Source organism: Octodon degus, unplaced genomic scaffold (genome assembly GCF_000260255.1).
Source record: "Octodon degus isolate 3935 unplaced genomic scaffold, OctDeg1.0 scaffold00084, whole genome shotgun sequence".
NCBI lineage: Eukaryota > Metazoa > Chordata > Mammalia > Rodentia > Octodontidae > Octodon > Octodon degus.
Window position 1 is genome coordinate 6,334,473 of NW_004524660.1, and position 14,063 is coordinate 6,348,535.

Here is a 14,063-nt window from a genome sequence, read left to right on the forward strand (position 1 = left end):
AACATTTTCACAAGGATGCACTTATTCAGCGTCATGATCAGGCTATTACATTTAGCCATCAACAGCCTGGGTGCAAACACCAGGTCTACGTCAAAGCCCTTTGTTGGAATGCACTTCCTACAGAACAGAAGATAAAATAACCTGTTATTCAATTAGTCACAAATACAGTCCTCAAGATTTTGCCCATACTCATGTCTTCTTTGTAGCACCTGGGCCCTGCCACCACTGTGCTCAGCTGAATTCACAAATCTGTTGCAACCTGCAGCTTCCTGTCACTTCTCAGGCTCTCCTCTCCTGCTAAGCTTTGTTTCCTGGAAGTGTTTAAGACCCTCAGCCACTATACTGCTGCTGCTGGAACCATCATAGCCACCTTGCTTAATAGGTTTGGTAAAATATTGACCTCCACCACCAGAGGGCCCAGAGTTTCTGCCTCCAAAGTGGTCTCTCTTTGGGTCCAAAATTTGAAGACCAGTTTCTATAATTGCCAAATTCATTGAAGCTTGCACCACCTCCATAATTGCTTCCATCATTACCAAATCCATTTTGCCTTCTCCACTGCCACCTTATCCATCTCCACCACAGCAGCCACCAAAGCCACCTCAACCACTGAAGTTTCTTCCATAATGAAAACGTCATTGCCACAAAAACCACCTCCACAGCCACCACCATTTCCAGAACCACTTTGGCCTCTTTGGCTAGATGAAGCACTAGCCATCTCCTGCTTCCAGGAGCCTTTCCTCACTTCAGTTGTAGCGGAACGATGGTCATTCACGCTTACAAAATGGTCAGAGATGATTGCAATCACTTTGACTTTCCTATACTGCTCAAAATAATCTTGTAGGTGATGTTTTCAGTATCTTTAATGCCATTAACAAAGATCTTCTTCACCCTTTCGTGGGCACCTCGTCTTTGAGAATCTTCTCTTGAGGCCGCTCTCTTTGGGTCCACAACTTTTCCACTTCTTTGTGGGCTCTGCACTCATGCCGCATCCAACTCCTCCACAGTGGTGTTAAGTGGCAAACCCCAGCCCCTGGAGCACATGCATGCCCTTTGGACTGCTCATTACCAAGCAGTCTGTGAGTACTTCCCATCGCCCAAATCAGCTTCGTGGTGCTCCGCTGAAGAGCGCCCGCAGCTGTACAGGCTCCTTAGGAGACTGCCTTAGACAGGCAGCAGGCAGAGAGACGCAGGTGCGGCTTCCTCCACGATGTCCACCAGCAGGAAGAAGCAAGCTACTGAATGGACTCCAGCCACAAGGACTACTGTGGAGGGACTGGGGAGATGGCTCAGTAGAATAAGTGCAAGGGGCCTGAGTTCAATCCCCAGTTCCGGGGGAAAAAAAGAAAAGAAAAAAAAAGAAAAGAAAAGAAAAGAAAAGAAAAGAAAAGAAAAGAAAAGAAAAGAAAACCAAAACAAAACAAAACAGAAAACTACCGTGGAGTGGAATAAAAGTATGAAACCCTGAGGAGTTAGTCGTCTGAAAATGCAGTAGAGTACAAGCTGTAAGGACAACAGTAAACGTTGCGCTTTTTCACATTTGACATAAAATGATGGGGATTTTCTCCCGAAGGCAAGAAACCTTCCAAACAGCGCAACAGATGCGAACCTCCACACTCAAAATGTCAACGTTCCACACATCGTTGACTGTTAATGCTTTCCAGCATGTTTTTTAGGGCCCTGTGGCCTTAACTTCAAAAAATCTGTAGTGTTTTGAATACATTGACACCTTAAGATTAAAAACAAGCAACTTTGTTGTTTTTGCTTTTTTATTTTAATTTATTCTATATTTGTTAGAATATGTCATTTATGTTTTGACATACTCCATATACAAAGGGTTTCTAGCATTAAATTTTCTGAGGTAAAAAGCAAAATTATTCCAGCATAATTAAAAATATTAAATACTTCATACTTTTTCACGATCTTACCAGAAAAGGGTTTTAACTTTGAAGTATTAAATTTGGTTTACAATGATCATATATTGAGTTTATTGTATTGTACTATAGTTCCCCTACCCCTAATTTTGGAGAGATTTTTGTCTTAGATAATGCAGCGTTTTGTCAAATTTTTTCTACATCTGAAATGACCATGCATAATGACCTTTATTCTGCAACTGTGTTACATCACATTTATTGATTTGTATATGTTGAAACATTGTTGTATTCCAGAGGCATACTATAATTTATCCTGGTGAATGAACCTATAATCCATATTGAATTTGTTTTGCTAGCATCCTTTTTATGAAGTTTCATCTATGTTAATCAAGGATATAATTTTTACCCTTCTTTGAACTTGGTTTTAGGGTAAAGCTGGCTTCTTGTTTTGCTTATTTCTGTTTTGGTCATACTTAATATTGTACCCAGAATTGTGTTTGTTTTGCACATAGAGTCCTGCCATGATGCCCAGGAAGAACTTGACCTCCTGATCCTTTGAGAAGCTGGATTTACAAGGGTACACTTACCAGGCACTTCTCCTGATAGCATCTTCCTTTGAGAAATGTTGTTTTTAATTTTTCTTAAATAATTAGTAGAATGTTGTTTTTAACTTTTCTTAAATAATTAGTATTATTCAATGACAATACTATCAAACACTGGGCTCTTCCTTGATGGGAATATTTTTATTAATGATTCAAATTCTATTCACAATAACTTCTTCACAAATTAAATGCTTAAAAATAAATATGTTAAAGGGAATTCATGAAACAAAGAAGACATAGATATATAGAAAATTACCCTTTGTTATGAAGTAGGAAACTTAATATTTTAAACATGTCAATTCTCCCCCAGCAAAGCCACTTTTTCTCAGAAGCAGAAAAAAAATCCTAAAATGTGTATGAAATCACTAGACACTTATTAGCAAAGAAAAAATATTACCAAAACAAAGTTAGAGGCAATATACTACCTGAACTATCAACATACTACTAAATAAAAGTATTACCAACTTTATTAAAATAATACAGTGGTATAGTAACCAAAACAACCTCTCCTGTAATAAGCACATTTCCTTTATTTACTTGTCATGATTCTCTAAATAATATGGTATAAAATACTCACGTAGGATTTACTTTGAATCAGGAATTGTGAGTTATCTAGAGGTGAATTTATATGTACTCTAAGATGTATACAGGCAGTGTGCAAATGTCCTCTTTTCAACTGAAGGTTTTGTCACCTACAAACCGTCCTGGAATAAATCCTTCATGGCAACTCAAGAATGACTATGGCTCATATACAACGTGTTGTTCCAGAACACCTGTGCTCTGTGAAATGGCTAAAATGCTACGTAGTAAATATACTCACGCCTTCACAGGTTCATTATTTACTGTGATGAGGTCACTTAAGATCCTCAGAATTTTCAAAAATACAAAACATTGTTTTGTACTAGAGTTCGCATATTGTAACATCAATCTCTCAAATGTATTCCTCATACACACCTGAGATTTTGTGACTTTTCCCCAGCACCACTCTAACCCCCTCCATTACCAAGCTCCTGGTAATTACCATCTTATTTTATGTCTCTGAGCTAAACTTTTGTAGATCCACACATGAATGAAACAAAGTATTTAACAAATGTCAAGAAAACACAGTGGAGAAAGCCAATCTATTTAACAAATTGTCATAATAAATGTGGGCATGTACATGTAGAAAAATGAAATTGGATTCAGAACTCACACAATATCCAAAATTTGTCTAGAAATGCATTAAAGATTTATCTATAAATCTGAAAGTGTAAACTCATCAGATGCAAACACAGAAAAAACTCTCCTTGATATTATTAGGCTGACCAATGTAATTTTCCACTGTGTATTTGTTTGTTTGTCTATTTGATGAGACTTCCAAATTATAGGCAAGAAAATGTAAAACTAACTATAATCAGGGCTAAATCAAGATAACAGGCTTCTGCAGTGCAGGAGAAACAAACTACAGATATGGGGAAATGCTTCAATATCACATTTAATAAGGGGCTGGTAACTAAAGTGTATAAGGAGGTCAAAAAAGAGAAAGAAAAAAAGAAAAAAAAAAAACCTCCATAGCAGAAGACAAAGAATCCAGGTGAAGGAAAATAGCTCAGCAGCTGAAAATGGCTGCAAACAGGCACAGGGGCAGGGGTTCGATCCCCAGGCCCGCCCTGCCATCCCCGCCTCTGGGACATGCTGAGGCAGCCATTGAGACTGGGCACAATGGTGTGTGCCTGTAATCCCAGCTATTGGGGGACAGTAAACTGGCGGATCACTATGAGTCCAATCTGGTAGTGAGACCCTCAACACCCTGTAGACCCTTCCCTAAAATACAAAAAAAAAAGGAATCTAGTGATAAGACGAGCTAAGAACCTAAATAAATTTATCTCAGTGAAGACACACACGCAGCTAACATGTACATGAAAACCTCTGCAGTATTGATCCTCACATAAATGCATATCAAAACCACATTTCCACATTACCTCAAATAGTGGCACATCCTTGCAAGCCTAGCTATTGTGAGGCTGAGGCAGGAGGATTCCTATGTCTTTGAGGTCAGGCCATGGTATATATCATGTTCAAAGCCAAGGTGTACAACTAGAGGTTATATATAGTGAAGTATATAACTACATCCTGCCTCAAAAAAGAGAAGGAGAAGAAGTAGGAGGAGGAGAAGGAGAAGGAGAAGAGTAAAAGTTGGAGGAGGAGGACCAATAGGAGGAGGAGGAGGTGGAAAAGGAGGAGGAGGAACAAGAGGAGGAGGAGGAGAAGGAGGAGGAGGAGCAAGAGGAGGAAGAGGAGAAGGAGGAGGAGGAGCAAGAGGAGGAGGAAGAGAAGAATAAGAAAGAAGAAGGTGAAGGAGAAGGATAAGGAAGAGGAGGAGCAGGAGGAGGAGGAGGAGAAGGAGGAGGAGGAGAAGGAGAAGAGTAGAAGTTGGAGGAGGAGGAGGACCAATAGGAGGAGGAGGAGGAGAAGGAGGAGGAAGAGCAAGAGGAGGAGGAGAAGGAGGAGGAAGAGCAAGAGGAGGAGGAGGAGAAGGAGGAGGAAGAGAAGAATAAGAAAGAAGGAAGAAGAAGAAGAAGAAGAAGAAGAAGAAGAAGAAGAAGAAGAAGAAGAAGAAGAAGAAGAAGAAGAAGAAGAAGACAAGTAACAGTGATTGAGATGCAGTATCTGTATCTCCCAGCTCCCCAACATAAACATAATGCTTTATCACAAACATATACTTGCACACACAGAGAGATTAAGTTACTAGTAGAAAGTAAAAGTGTATGAGTTGATACGCCACATCCTTTGCAGCACTTCTTGCCAAAACATGCGACCTCTCTAAGTGATTTTTCAATTGTCAAATGGACAAAAGAAATGTGGTATGTATATGAAATGAAATGCTACTCAGCCTAAAAGAATCAGCCTCATAATATGTAACAACATAGATGAACTTCAGGACATTACGGTCAGTGAAACAAGCAGCCTAGAGCAGCCAAATACCACTGAGTTTCCTGTTTATGCAAAGACAGAAATAATCAAATTCCAAGCCAGAAAATAGAATGGTGGTCACAAGAAGGCAGGTGGAAATAAGGAAGAAATTACAAAAATGTTGGTCAAAGTTTTAAATTTTTGGCTCATAGAAAAGAATAAGTTCCTGGAGGTTTAGAACATAAAATGATGCTATAGGGGATAGTAACGTATTTTATGATTAAAGATTACTAGGAGCAGATTTCCAGGATCCTGGGTACAAAAGTATGAGATCTTGTTTATTTTAATTAGATTAATTTATGTGTTCCATATCATGCTGTATATCATAAGTATACACAATTATTTTTAATTACAAATAAATGTACAAATAAAAATATTGGCTAAAGTGAATTATCTGCAGCCTATATTAAATAGGTATTTACTTATTTATTTTATTTTTAAAAGGAAAACAAAACCAAGAACAAATAATAAGAACAAAGGCAGAAACAAAGCAACATAAACCAATACAAATGGTACAGACTTTCAAAACAGGAACAAAATACTAACAGGTTGTTGTGTTACATGTTGCTATGATCAAATTTCTTCCTCATATTACCAGATATTACAAAGTCAATCAAACAATTAAACATAAAATCTTCCTTTAAACAAAGCTTAACTTTTTCCCAATTTCTATCAGGTTTTTCAAAGTAGCAGTTAATATTTAAAACTTTCTCTTCTACTAACTCTGTACGCTAGTTTCCGTAAACTGAGCAACTACACTGAGTTCAGCAATGTGCAATACAGCAAGTGTGGTTGAAATATCTTTCACCTTGTTCTTTTAAATGTGTGTAGTCTCTAAAGTCTTATCTATTATTATACTCTTTTTCGAAATAATTAAGTAGATATTGGAGATAATGCAATTTAGTGTAAATTTATGTGATTAATGCCGTATTTCTCCTCTCTATATGTATATATTCTCCACTGCTGAGCATGCTCTTGGCTGTGTACTTGCTTTTGCCCGATTGACAGCAGCGTCTTGCTGCAAATGGAGTCCAGGACAGGAGCTTCATGGTCCCGCTGTCACTTGTGACACCTTTCCTCTCCAAAACTTGATCTGCCTTATATAAGGGAACAATGGATGTCTAAGGTCCTGGGTACGGTGAGCACCCTGAGTTGAGCATTATCCCATGCACATGTGGGTCAAAGCAGCCCACTATAACTTGCAGAAATATATGCAAGTATTAGTGCTTGAGTTTTTAAATTAAAATAAACGAGCACTCACTTGCTTGCTGTTTCCTCATAACCTGCTAGAGGAGCTGTGTTCTTCACCCGAAGGTGTCCTCAGTGAACCTTTGTAGAGGGAATGACCATATTACCACAAACACAGGAGAGAACTGCCCCTGGTGAGCCTGTCCAGGCCCCAGCCAGTGGTGCATCTGGCTTACTTATCAATCTATGCAGAATACCAGTAGGTGTTATTTTATGCCACTTACTTGTGGTATGCTTGCTAGTCACTAACATTAATTGAGAAAGGCTGGGGATGGTGGTGGTCTTCCAGCACTTGGGAGGCTGAGGTAGGAAGATTACTATGAGTTTGGGACCAGCCTGGTTACAAGCTGAGTTCAAAGCCAGCCTCAACTGCATAGTGTAACCCTGTGTCAAAGAGACAAAAGAGCAAATTTCCTTCATTGAGATAAGCCTATATTTTAGAACAAGTTTAGTATAGAAGAATATCTCTAGCACTTTATATATAATGTACATTTTTGTATGTACATATAGGCAAACATTTATGCATAGAACCTGGGGTGAAAAGTACACAGGAAATCGATAGCCCAGTTATCTTGATAGAGGAATTAAGGGTTCCAACCAGCTTCTACCCTTTGGCTCTAACACACTTAATAGGATTTATACTTCAATACACAGGAATTCTTGATTATGTAAGTAACTTGAGTTTCAAATCCTTGTCATTGCTTGATCTATTCACATAGTGCACTTAAAAATGAATAATTCATTAATACAACATAAACACCGAGACACAGTTAGACAGAAATTTGTCCTATGTCCCAATTCCACTGTATTAAAATATTTTATATAAATCTGTAATTCATCATATCTAAAGCAATTATTAAATGTAAAGTTAAAAGTATTAAAGCTTTTAGTAGCTTCTATACATTAAGATTTTCTTTAAAAGGGAATAAAAATGCCTACTTTATATACTTATATCTTGAAGGTTGAATGAGTTACAATACAGATTTTAAGACAAAGCCTTAATATGAAATATTCACTTAATTAATATTAGCATCCATTGTTTGACATTGAGTAGAAGCACCTTAGAGTGATCGGCTTGTGAATTGCACCATGAGTGACACAGTCAATCTATAAAGTTGGGGGGAATCACTAAGAAAGGACCTCAGACTGCTGAGAAGCAAGGTCAAAGGTGAGGATTTTGAAGAACATCAAATATAAGGGTATAGAAAACACAGATACTGGGGCCAGGGTGGTGGCTGAGTAGAATAATCACTTCCCTGGCGAGTGCAAGGTCCTGAGTTCAATCCCCAGTTCCGCAGCAAAAGAAAACACAGATAGTTACCTCATTTACATTTCTAAGTCTCCAAAATAACCTGAACCTTTACCACGCCTGCTAGTGGCCAGTAAGTCTCTAAGACTTAGTTATTTGTGAATACCAATAAGTTTGTGAACAGTGTTTAAAGACTCCCCTTACACACATGAACACATATGCAACAGGCAGAATATGTGAAAATAGGTGTCAAACTATAAGTGAGAGAAAGGGGAGTATTTTCCTCTGTTCACAGCACCTGGGGACCAGAAAAGTCACTGGAGAGACCACTGCATGGGACCACCTGCACCTGTAGGACAAAGGTCTGGAGTTCCCACCTTGATTGTGGATATAGAAGTTCTTTTGAACATACAAGAAAAAGAATATTAGAGAAATTTTTATGCATAAATAGAAATACAAGCTTTAGGAAAAATGGACACCCAAATGGGTAGTTTTGTTTAGAGTATCTGTCTCTTACCTCAAGTTTGGCCAGAGAAGATGGAGTGAAAGAAATCCAACAGGAAAGTATTTCATTATTATTTCATACACTGAAAAACAAAGCATAACAGAAGTCATTTTCTAAGGAATATTTCTCTACCACTATAGCCAGATTAGTTTGCTTTTTTTATCCTGCCTAAACAAATATAGTAAAATCATATTTAAATATTTCCATGAAATATTAATATGTCTAATACAGTGAAGGCTACTTCTCAAGGACAGAATGTAATTACCTATTCTGGCTCCTAACTCAAGTTTCCAAGATGTCACGATATAAGCAAATGAATTCAGAACAAAGTAGTACCAAGAACTTTCCAAGTGTAAAGGACCAAAGGAAAAGATGAGTATTAGGTTGTGGGTTGAACTACGGATTCTACCAAAGATGTGTAATCTGGGAGCATGAAATTAAGGTCCAGCTCTGGTCTCTGAACTTCCCGGAGGGGTGGAGAAATGAAGACAAGGCACAGAAAGCTGAGGTCTGAGGGAGCCCGCTCTCTTCGTGGGAAAGGAGGGACTGCTCACAACTACAGCACGTGTGCTCATGCCCTGCGCAGGCTGAGGTCATGTGAGAGCCCTCTGCCCTACAACCGGCTCTCCTCCCACGCCCCCTGTCCGCCTAGCTGTCTGCACTCTCTGCTCTGCGTTGGGGCAATCTCTAGCTCACCTGCTGCTGACAATCAGGAGTACCAGCTGTGAGACAGAGGTCACTATATAAAAGAGGCAACTTGAAGTAGTTGTTTTCAGTTCTAATAGTGCCTATTTATGTAGCATTATGCCGATGAGTTCTTCAGTAGAGGGAAATATTTTAAATATTTTCCAATTCTTCTGTACAGGGCATGATTGCAAGACATTTTGTCTTCAGTATTTGCTTCATAGTAAAAAATAAAGAAACATAAAAAATGGTCAAGAAATAAAGAGCCATGTGAAGAAAATAAATGAGTTTTGTCAGTAATTAGTAGGAGAAAATGTTGTGGGCTTCTCTAGAGTGATGTGTTGTTGTTCAACTTCATATTTCCAGTATAAATTATAGATATATATATATATAACATACACCTAATTTATATTTAGAGAAATGTATGTCATTTTACATGTACATGACATGTATTTTGCATTTATATAGAAAAAAAATTTCATTTTTCCGGGTGTGGTGGTGTGTGTATATATAACCCCTGACCTAGGGAGACGGGGGCAGGAAAATCTTCATGAGCTGAGGTAAAAAGCAACCCTTGTCTCAAAAATAAATAAAAGCAAACAAACCTACATACAAAATATATGTGGTATTGTAAATAATATAATTATATTAGAGGTAATGTGGGTTGCAGAGTGCCGTTATTTCTGCTATGAATAGATTCCAGGAATATAAGCTTTATGACGTTTTCACATCTTTAGCATCAAATGAAGAAAAAAATAAACATCATAAGCTTCGGTTCAGCTGGTCGCCTGCTTATAATCTCATTTCTTCAAGCAGTGGAAGCATGATGTATGGCCATCTCTTTTGAAAATTAGTTTACGGAGAGAAGCAAAGTCGATTTTTCACAGAATATAATAACAGCCAGATTCCAAAATGCTGACAATAAAATATTTTAAAGTATATGCAAACATTTTCTGTCAACTTCAATGACTTTTGTTCTTTATTTCTTCTAATAATAGAACACTTATTTCTCTTAGGATATAAAAGCAATGATAACCATATTTGTTTAGGTTATGACTGTAGTATATTTTTATTTGTGTTGAAATAGCTGTCAGAGTATTAAGCATAATAAAATATGACATTTTGTTAGGATTCGTCTTATTTGTTGTGCTAAAGATGTACATATTCAGAGAATCAAAGACGAAGATTTCCGATTTCGTTGATTTTTATTAAAGTTTGCAACGTAATGGACCATTTTATGATCATTTAGTTAAAATATTGTATTTTGCATGTAGAGTGTATTATGAATGACATAAAAGGGAAGAAAATAAAACCTTGGCGGTGTGTAGTCGTTTCTTATGCCCTCTTCACCATGATTGCTGCTTCACAATCATCAGCAGCTTCATCACGGTATTTCAGGGGCGCTACCTGCCTACTGGCCAATCCACTAAACGGCGTACACACCTTAACAGTCGGCCCTTCCACCATGACTGCGAGATAGGTAGAACCCAGACTAAGAGAAATGAGCGTTCGCCTCCAGGATTCATGGCTTTGGTGAAGCAGAGCTCCAGGCCTGGGCTGACTCACTCCCGAGGGTCAGCTCGCTCGCCAACAGTATCCGTTACCACTGTACTCCAGGGGAAGTTTGTGCTGAATGAAATGCGCAATCTGTTATTTCATGAGCATGGGCTATAAGCAGGTTCTAGGTAAACAACTTTCTCACAACAGTAATATTTCAAAGTTGTCTGTTTACCTGAAAACCGGTATTGAGCCACAATGATGCAAAAGTACGCTATCTGTGAAGACCTAGGTGTTCTTAAATTTTGGTTTTACTGATTAACCTATTAGGAGAAGGAGTGTGCTGTTGTATCATTTCGAAGAGATACACAATGCACTCAGATACGCAGGCAGTTCGAGGGAGAGCATGCATAGTTTTTATTTTCATTCCCTTTTATAAAGACTTGTAACTCAGGGTTGGCCAAATAGCTCAGCGGATTAAAGCCCTGCACGCAGGCGCAGGGCCCAGGGGTTCAATCCCTGGGCCTGCCGTGCTGGCCCCGCCCCCCCGGGGCACCCTGAGATGGCACCTGTGTGACATGTACCTGTAATCCCAGCTCTTGGGAGACTGTAAACAGGCGGATCACTACAAGTCTGATCTAGTAGTGAGACCCTGAACACCCTGTAGACCCTTCCCTAAAATACAAAAAAAAAAGACTTCTAATTCTGACAAATGTTTGTGTAACTAACTGGTAGCATGTTCCCACCCTTACATTCTGAGGTCTAACTAAACTGATCTTTTTATAGTTAAATTTTTTAGTATCCACTACTGGATTTTCTGAGGAAAACTCTGATCACTTTTTTGAATTACGCACTTTTCTAGTACTGCATAGTCATCGGAGTCCATCAGTAACACTTTAACATTTCTCAGTATTTTCCCAACATTCAGTACAGAACGCCTTGAAAATTGTAAAGCGATGAATAAAAGGAACAATATTCATTGGTGGAAGTGTTGAAGCTGCGCTGTCTGCTGTCTGCGCAGTGATTTCCACATCATGCCCACTTCTGCATCCGGAGCGAGCCCAGCTTGGTCCTCCCTAAGTGCGCTGTGAGGTCATCGCTCCAGAGTCCCACGCACGGCTGCGTGGCTTTGACGCTTAAACTATACCATCAAACTCCTTCTGATAATGAAGGTAGGTTTTTCTTTACTTCACTACTTACACTTTTCTTAATGTTTCAGAATTTTAGGATCCGCACAGTGAATATAATGAATATAGGAAGGAATTTTTGAACCTCAGACATGAATATAAATCACAAAAGATTAATTAAAGATAAGCACATAGTTGTTGAAGCTCAGGGGTATCTAGAATAAATGGAGATGTAAAATCACAAGGATAGTTACATGATAAAATTGAACTAAAGGTATTTTATAAAAGAGGTGAGGATTAAGAAATATATAAGACTTTAGGATTGCTACTTCCATCAAATGAAGATTGAATTCTAAGTATTAACTCTGCCTATAATATCTATTAAACTAAGAAGGGATTATTTATTTATTGTTTATTTTTATGCAATTAGTACAGGGTTTATAGGACCTCACTACATAGATCGGACTTGTAGTGATTTTCCTGTTTTCAGCCTCCCAAGAACTGGGATTACAGGTGCACACCACCAGCCCTGTCTCACCTCTGCATCCTGAAGGTGGGGCCGGCAGGGCACACCGGGGATTGAACCCCGACCACTATGCTCTGCTTAAGTAGGTACTTTAGTCTGCTGACCTATCTGGCCAACCCAAAAGAGATTATTTAGATAACTTTTGACAGACTGTTAGATACTTGGAAGACTAACATAAATTTAATTTAGTGAACATAGATAACAAAAAAGATATGCAGAGAGCCAGCGAGTTAGCTCAGCAGACTAAGTGCCTCCTTTGGCACACAGGAAGCAGGGTTCAATCCTTGGCCCTGCATGCAGTGCTGGCCTCATCCCAGGGGAGCTGAGCCCACGAGTCTGGCCGTGGTGGTACGCACCTGTAATCCCAGTGCTAGGGAGGCTAAAAACAGGAGTATCACTATGAGTCTAATCTGCATAGTGAGGCCCTGTACCAAATACACAGTGAAAAAAAAAAAAAAAAAAGATATACAGAAACCTTAATATTGGTCCTGTATGACAGCACACATTTATAATCCCCACACTCTGGGAAGGTGAAGCAGGAGAATCCCAAATCCAAGCTAAACCTGACAGCAAGAAAAACAAAAACCCAAAAGACAAACAATAATTCTGCTTGTCTGAAAAATATAAAGATGCTGTAACCATTACTCTACCGTCAGACTCAAAGATCCTAGCAGCCTTAATAACAGCAGTCAGATCACATCTGGCACTACGGTATCGGCAGCAGAGAAAAACGAAAAAATTCTTGAAAATGTTTGTTAAATGCTATTATACTTTTATGTAAAGTATAGTTTATATTGCATTTGGAAAAGAAAATTCTGCTAGGAAGCTGTAGCCTGCTCCTGTGCAGGAATTCGGCCTTTCCACAAAGCCCAGGCGACGTTTCCCTTTCACATATAAAGATTGCAGACTGGCGTGTGGCACACGCCTGCAGTGCAGTGTTTGGGCAGGCGAGGCAGAGTGACGGCCGTGAGTTCAAGGCCGCCTTGGGCTATGCAGTGATCTCAAGACCAGCCGAGCTACAAAGCAAGATCCTATCTCAAAAATAAAACACAACAAAAGCAAGTGGAAAGGGAGCACAGGCCAGGCCTCTGTGCGGATCCTAAAATTCTGAAACATTAAGAAAACAAGAGGCTGCCTGGCAAGCACAGGGCTCTGGTTCCATTCCTGGGAACAAAGGAAAAGAGAGAGAGAGAGAGAAAGAAAGAAAGAAATCAAAACAAATGTAAAGATTTCAAAAGAGAATTTTCCTGGATAATTAATTAAATATACTTATAACAAAATTTTATACTGAACCTATTAAAACAAGGTAAAGCCTGTAGAAATCAGGGGCACAGATAAGATTTTTAATTAAATACTTTATAAATATATTTTCTTCATCCATTCATGTGTCCACAGGCTCGTGGCATGTTCTCCGGCTTAGCTACCATGATCTGTGCTGTTGTGCACGAGCACACCCGTATCACAGCACTACGATATCTAACTTTCTGCAATAAAGAATAAATCTGAGTTATTTGTAGAAAAAAAAAAAAAAAAAAAAAGACAAAACTCAGATGCACTTTGAAGCCGCAGCGCTAAGTGAAATAAATGAGACCAGGAAGCTTCAGTGTCTTGTGGTTCCCATTATGAGAAACTCAAAATGCAGAGCAAAGCCCCGTCGAAAGTGGACAAGAAATAGAAAAATAGGGCTTGTTCAGAAGCCCAGAGAAGGAAGAGAGGAGGAGCCGGGTGGGCGAGGAGGCGGAGAACACGAGAAAGGATTAAAAAGCCTGTGCGCGTGAACCCGCTACCCACGAGAAAGTTAC

The 14,063-nt window shown here is 39.0% G+C and overlaps 1 pseudogene; it reads right to left on the minus strand.

Moving 5' to 3' along the window:
* Positions 1–272: 272 nt before the first annotated feature.
* Positions 273–14,063, minus strand: part of LOC111818241 — a 27,145-nt pseudogene continuing 13,354 nt past the window's right edge.